Here is a 6601-nt window from a genome sequence, read left to right as displayed (position 1 = left end):
CCCTGCTCGGAGCCCTCCGGCCTCCTGGCTCATCTAAGGGGATGGTCAAGTCGAGTAATTTCGAATCGCATCTCTAGTGGGCTCTGTTAATCTCCATGTCTGCCCTCCTTGGAACCAGGATGGGTGGCTCAGAACAGAGCTGTCTGTCTGTCTGTCTGTCTGAACCTCCCTGGTTGTTTTGTTATGGCTAAGGGGCTGATTTTCAGCTACGCAACCTCTTCTCCGTTAGATGGAATCTCATTATTCCACTGTGTGGTGCACATCGGGTCCTGGTTCGTGTTGAGCTTCTGAGAGAAGCCGGGGACGTGCTGTTTCTCATCATTTCCACCCAGCGAGAGAATCGAGAGAAAGCGCTACACCCGAGCCAATTACGCTGGGGTCCTCTGTGCTGTTCCCACCTTCAGGAGCTGGTGGAGGCGGGCGGGCCAGGCCGGTCCAGTGCGTGCCCCAGCCAAGGCAGCATCTTTACCTTACCTGGATGTCTTGGGTAGGTAAGTTCCCTTTCGAACCCAGAGGATTTTGAGGTACATTCATCTGCTGTCAGGTGTGTTTGTGTGTGTGTGAAACTCCTAAATGGACTCTATATTTTCTTGCACACAAATAAACAAGTAAGAAAACAAAAGCAAAGAGAAGCCTTCCTTCTGGGCCTGGTCACTGCTGTGTTTCTGGTCCTGGGTGAGCTCTGTTCCAGGCAACCCAGGTCACCAGCACAATCACCTTTGAACTCCAAGATGACACCCTGACTCCCAGGACAGGTACACAGCTCCGGGGTGGAAGCAGACGCTTCAGTGAGATGCCAAGGCCTGGAATCCTCGAGGCAGTTAGGGTGGCAGGGTGACATGGAGGCGGGGAGCGGGGCTTTGGGATTGCGGTCAGCATAACTGCTTTGATTCTTCCCTGCTGCTTACGGGTCGTGTGATCTTGGACGAGTCACTGTATCCGTCAGAAAAACAGAAGCTGCTCTTAGCCTTTCAACAGAGGGCATTTTTTTAGGCAAATGGAAGGGCTGAGGAGGCCCAGGGCCAGCACGGTGGGAGGTCGTGGCCCTCTGGGACCCAGGGAGGAGGTGGTCTTGTCAGCGTTTGGAGGCCAGGGCTGTCTGGTGGGAGCTGGGACCATGGAGGGAGGGAGTCTCCAGGGGAAGCTGGAATCACGGGGGACACAGAGCCATGCCTGGAGATGCCATTCACTGCGGAGAGATGAGCAACACCCTGGCTTCTCCCCTCCTCTTATTCCCCAATCTTCCTCTGGGGTGCTGCCCCCGTTGGCTGAGCTGCTAGAGGGCAGAGGAGCCTGAGAGATGAGTCTCCTGTGAGACAGAACAGAGCGGGGAAAGGGCAGGCAATGGATCTAAGAGCAGGTGGGTGCATAGCTTGTATGGCTTCAGTGTTATCCACGCCCACCATCCCTGGGGCCAGGGCGAGGGTGGCTGGCAGCCAGGCTGGCCAGTGGACACCCTCGGTCATCTGGGAGGGGTGGGACATGCGGTGTTTGCCACGTAGGCCCCTCCTGCGGTGACAGGTCCTCAGTCCTGTGATCACCTCCACAGGACAGAATAAATATGACCCTGTGTGCTGCCGTTTTACTGCTTTGTTTCTTTCTTTTAGAAGCCAGCTACCTCCTCCAAGAAGATTTTCCAGGCAAAATCAGATCTGCCTGAGTAACCTCAGCCAAAGAGACATGAGGGAGAGTGAGAAGCCGATGTCAAACGGTACGTGGTTGGAAGCATGTGTCGGTCAAACCTCACCTCCAGCTTCCCATCTCAGCGGATGGTCAGGACGCCTGGGCCATCCTCATCTTCCTCTCCTCCTTCTTCTGCACTCACTGTCCACCACCCCATCCCTATCCACCCAGTTCCCAGCGGGAAAGAGATGATTTAACTGAAGCAAGTTTAATAAGGTCCTATTTGTGCGTAGACGGGATGCAGGGAACACACCCAAATGGTGCATGAGGGATGAGCAAGAGCTGGAAGCTGCTACCCCCACTCCCCACTGGCCTTCGGGGCCAACCAGGGGTAGGGAACCCTATTGCTGGAGGCCTTGGAGAGCTGGAGTTTGGAGGAGGGTCACCCCCTCAGAGGCTACAATCATAGAGAAACGCAGCCGCTGCCCAAACCGCGGCAAGGCGAGGAGGGAGCAGAGGGATCAGTACCTAGGCGGCTCTTTCCTGCCGCCTTTGAGCTCCTTCCGCTTCCTGGCGCCGGCTAAACGAGAGACTGGAAGGCAAGGGTGCCCAGCGCAGCAGCCCGCAGAGGGCGGCCTTTGAGGTCAGAGCAGAGCAGAGAGGGTGGCGAGGGGGTTTGGGGGAACGCGCGGAAAATAATCGGCTCAGTCTACCCTCTCGGTCACTTGGCATCTATTCTCGTCCTTTTGTTGGTGCAGAAACTTGTGTCTCCAATATGGTAGAAGCCCCAAGCCCCATAACCCCTTCCTCGTCACAGTGTGGTGTTGATTCAGCCTGACTGCAGTTGGAACCTAGACTGTCACCTTGGCCACTGCTCTTTTCACAGGGCGGTGGGAAAACAGAAGGGGCCAGCGACAGCCTAAAGCTCTTCTTCTTCTACTGCCCATTTCGTGTTCCCCTTGCCCCCTGCCAGCACGTTGACTGTTGGGCACCCAGCAGACGAGCCAAACCTCCATGTCCACAGAATCCACCGCCTTAGTGGTCCCATCATTACCGGGTTGCCACGGCTTCCTGCTGTCCTTCATGACTGGACGTGGGAGCTCTGAGAGATGCTGCAGGGAAGCCTCTGATTGAGGTCCTAGTCCCTTTGTCCCCATTGTGTAGCAGTAGCCAGTCCCCCTTGCTGTTCGAGATTAACCCCTTCTCTAGCTGTCCGTGTAGCAGCTGAACATATGCTCTCCCAGCAGAATGCTGTCTGCAGCTCTCTGATGGTAGGATATATCCTGGTGGGCTTCCTGGAGGTAGGGTTGTGGGGATTGGTGACCCCTTTCCTTGAGGTAGAGAGTCAGCTGTGTCTGGTCAGATAGGACTAAAAAGGAGATATGCCACTGTCCTCCTGGATGGCTTATTTCAAATAACTGCCACCATCTAACATCTAAGTGCTCTACCATTTACAAAACATTCTCATCTCCATCATCTCTTTTAATTCGGGATGCGACAGGCTTTGGCAGGCTCATTCTGTTCTCTCATGACTGTCCACTTCTGCTGATTCACGCAGGAAAAATAATCTAGATGGGTAAAAAACAAACCTTGAATGTGTCTCCACAGACTCTGACATTTCTCATAGGACATAGAAAGGGTCCAGGGCTCATCGTGTGTTTCCCGTTCTCCTTCTTGCTGAAGGTTGTGACTTTGGAGGTGACAGGAGGCTGTGGGATGTGAGCAGCTGGCTTTGGAGAGGATTTCAAAGTATGTGATGGGGGACTTCATACACTAGAGCGATGGGGTGCACAGGGATGGATTGATAACCTAGGAAGTGTGGGGTTTTGGCCTGGATACTTGCCAAACTCATCTCGAAGGCTTTAAAGGGGCATTTGAGACTGTGGAGAAAAACGCCCAGAAAAAAAAAAAAATTAGCTCAATGTGATCAAGGCCTATGGAGCAACGTAGAAGCATTTGATTAATTTTCAAATGAAAAGAAGAGGGAAAAGGGTTGGGAAGATAACTGTAGACTCTAGACTCAACTAGATGAGGTGTGGGCCACAGACAATTTGAACTTGAATGTTAATGCAAGAAGGTAAATATGTGTGTACATTAATTTTTCCCATCTTGTAGATTTATGTCGAACTGAGGCTGCTGTCCCTATTGCTGAGAGGATGCAACCCAGCGGATATGCTATCTATACATCCTGTTCCAAAGAGGCAGCATTGCACAGCGGGTAAGTCTTAGGCTCAGGAATTCAAATCCTGGCTCTCCTCGTGTGACCTTGGACCAGTTCTCTAACTTTTCCTGGTGGTAGTTTTCTCATTTATGATACAAGAATAATAAGTCTATCTCATAAGATTATTAAGAGAATTCAGCAAAATTATGTAAGCAAAGAATACCGTTTGACACACAGTTAATGTCCTTTTATTATCATTGGCGTCTTTTCTGTTTTGATGACATAAGCTGACTTGTCCAGGCGGTCGCTCCAGGCCGCTCTCCTGGCCTGACCTAGCATTCCAGGGGCACGAGGAAGTCCAAAGTTCCCCAAAGGCACACTGAGCACCACATGGTGAGAGAAGGAGCTGCCCAGGCGGGAGACTGGAGGTTGCTGAGAGTGAAGTTGGTGAACCGGGGCAAGCGGTACCTTGAAAGCCTGGGGAGGACAGATTTGATGAGTGAGGACCGATCACCAGTGTCACCAGCCAGAGAGGAACGTGTGCTGCCCAGGGAAGACCAGAAGAGCCCCTCTGAACCTGGACGCTGTGGTGTGATGGACGCTGTGGTGTGATGGGAGGCAGGCCCCGGCCTGCTGTGAGATCTTGGAGGAGGACGTTGACCTCTCTGTCTTGGTCTTTCTAGCTGTTATGGTTAAGCGATTCATTCTTTTAAATTTCTTTTAGCTTTCCATGATCCTATGATGAAATCATTGACTTCTAATTGGAAATTCAGTCTCAATTCAACAGGCATTTATCAAGCACCCGGAAAACACAAGACCCCGACTGCGCTCCGGGCACTTTCGGAGCACCTCGGTCCTCAGTTTCTGCGTGTGTTCTAATAGTTGGTGAGCACCGTCCGCCCTGTCGAGGCATCAGGTGCTTTCAATTAGATGATCTCATGGACTACAAGCACACCTCGCTTTATTCTGTGCTTTACACTTCACAGGGGTTGCGTTTTTTTACAAATGGAAGATAAGACCTTCCCTCAGCAAAAAGATTATGACTCACTTTATTGCCGTACTCACTTTATTACAGTGGTCTGGAACTGAACCCACAGTATCTCTGAGGTCTGCCTGCACACACAACCCTGTGGAGAGGTTGCAGATGAGAAACAGGACTTAGAGAAGCTTTGTACCTTACCGAAGGTCCCATGTCCATGAGTCATGGAGCTGGGAGCTGAGCAGTTCTCCTTCCTCCCTGTGTGCTGCCTTTCCACGCCTGGCGGCCACCTTCTCTGTCAGCAGAAGAGAAACCGCTAGGGCTGTGTGTGTCCACCATAGAGCAAACCTGGAGATTCCAGTCAGTCAGTCTGTCTCTCCTGCTCCGTGTAAGATTCTTAAAAACAGGACGAATCTGAATGACCTTTTTCTGTTCCTAGAGTCCAGCAGGACATCTGTCTACTCAGAGGCCGAAGAGATGTTGGACCAAGGACGGGCCCTGGGCATCCTTTAATGAAGGTATGTACAATACACACAGGTTCTCTTATGGCTGAATTTTTCTTAGCGAATATATTTTGTTAATTTAGAAATTAAGTTAATTTTCGTTATGTAACAGTTCAAGCATACAAATAGAAAGATTTTGATAATGAACATCTGAGTATCTGTGACCTAACTTTATCAAGTGTTAACATTTGCCATATTGCTTCAAAGAATACACACGTGCACGTGCAAATGCAGTGCAGATCAGCTGAGAAAACCCATACATTCCTTCAGTTCTCATTCCTCTCCCTCTTTATAAATTAAACTGTTAATGTGAATTTCGGTTTGCTATCTCCATGCATATTCTTATACACTATTGCTATGTTATCCATAAACAGTATATAGTATTTTTATGTTTTAAAACTTTGTGTAATTGTTTACATAATGTATGTATTAATCTTTAACTTTTTTCTTTTACTGTTTGAGATTTATTCATGTGGATATCATATAGCTCTAGTTCATTTATTTTAACTGCTTTATAGTATTTCACATCATTTTTCTAGTTTTTTTTTTAATAACAAAAGTAATACTTGCTGAATTAAGTTTAGATAATATAGATGCATATAAAGTTAACCTCCCACCTCCCATTCCACCTCTCAGGGTAACTCATGATGCTTGTTTGGTGGGTATCCTTCTGCAAAGTTCTCTTGGCTCAGACAAGCATATATATGGCATATCTTCCTTCTTTTCCTTCCCTCCCTTCTTTCCTTCTTTCCTTCCTGTCTTCTTCCTCTCTCTCTTTCTAAGTGTTAACAAATTGGGATTCTACTAAACTCATTATTCTGAGATGGGTTTTGTTCCACTTAATCTGTGCGCATTTATCGAACAAATGGCTCACTTGCCCTTCACCTTGTGTTTTCTAAAGTGATGGGTTAGGTCAGGGGCTATGCCTCTCGCCAGGCAGATGCCCTCTCTGCCCTTAAGCTGGTGAGAGAGGGTCCTCAAGAGAAGCAGGTGGGAAGGAGGCGGAAATGCACAATGGGGCCACACAGGAGCTCTGGGCTTGAGAGCAGGAGGGCCTTTAACCATCATCTAGAACAGCAGCTCTTCACAGCCGTGGGTGTGTTCAAGTGGGAGTTAGGCTACAAGAAGGTTCTTTTGTTTTAAAATAGTAACTAATAGAAGCTTTAGAATTTTTTGTTCAAAGTTATCCCTGGAGCAATCTCATTTTTCCAGGTAACCCTGGTTCATCCATGGGCTGAATTATATATCACATATACCTGAAAACATGATCTCAACTCGCTTCCTGCATCACCTTGGTATTAGGTGAGATGCAGGTTTTGTTAAGATCTGAAGCTG

The 6601-nt window shown here is 49.0% G+C and overlaps 1 long non-coding RNA gene across 1 annotated transcript in view; it reads left to right on the top strand.

Annotated features, from left to right (window-relative positions):
* Positions 1–5281, top strand: part of LOC112476450 — a 20601-nt gene extending 15320 nt beyond the window's left edge. Inside the window, exons 2-5 of the long non-coding RNA XR_003045112.1 lie at positions 230–491; positions 1608–1711; positions 3739–3841; positions 5203–5281. This is a non-coding gene — a long non-coding RNA (uncharacterized LOC112476450). The remainder of the gene's footprint in view (positions 1–229; positions 492–1607; positions 1712–3738; positions 3842–5202) is intronic.
* The last annotated feature ends 1320 nt before the right edge of the window (positions 5282–6601 follow it).

Source organism: Pteropus alecto, unplaced genomic scaffold (genome assembly GCF_000325575.1).
Source record: "Pteropus alecto unplaced genomic scaffold, ASM32557v1 scaffold101, whole genome shotgun sequence".
In the NCBI taxonomy this organism is placed as follows: domain Eukaryota; kingdom Metazoa; phylum Chordata; class Mammalia; order Chiroptera; family Pteropodidae; genus Pteropus; species Pteropus alecto.
Note: the sequence above shows the minus strand (reverse complement) of the source record. Positions and strands in the feature narration are given on the sequence as shown.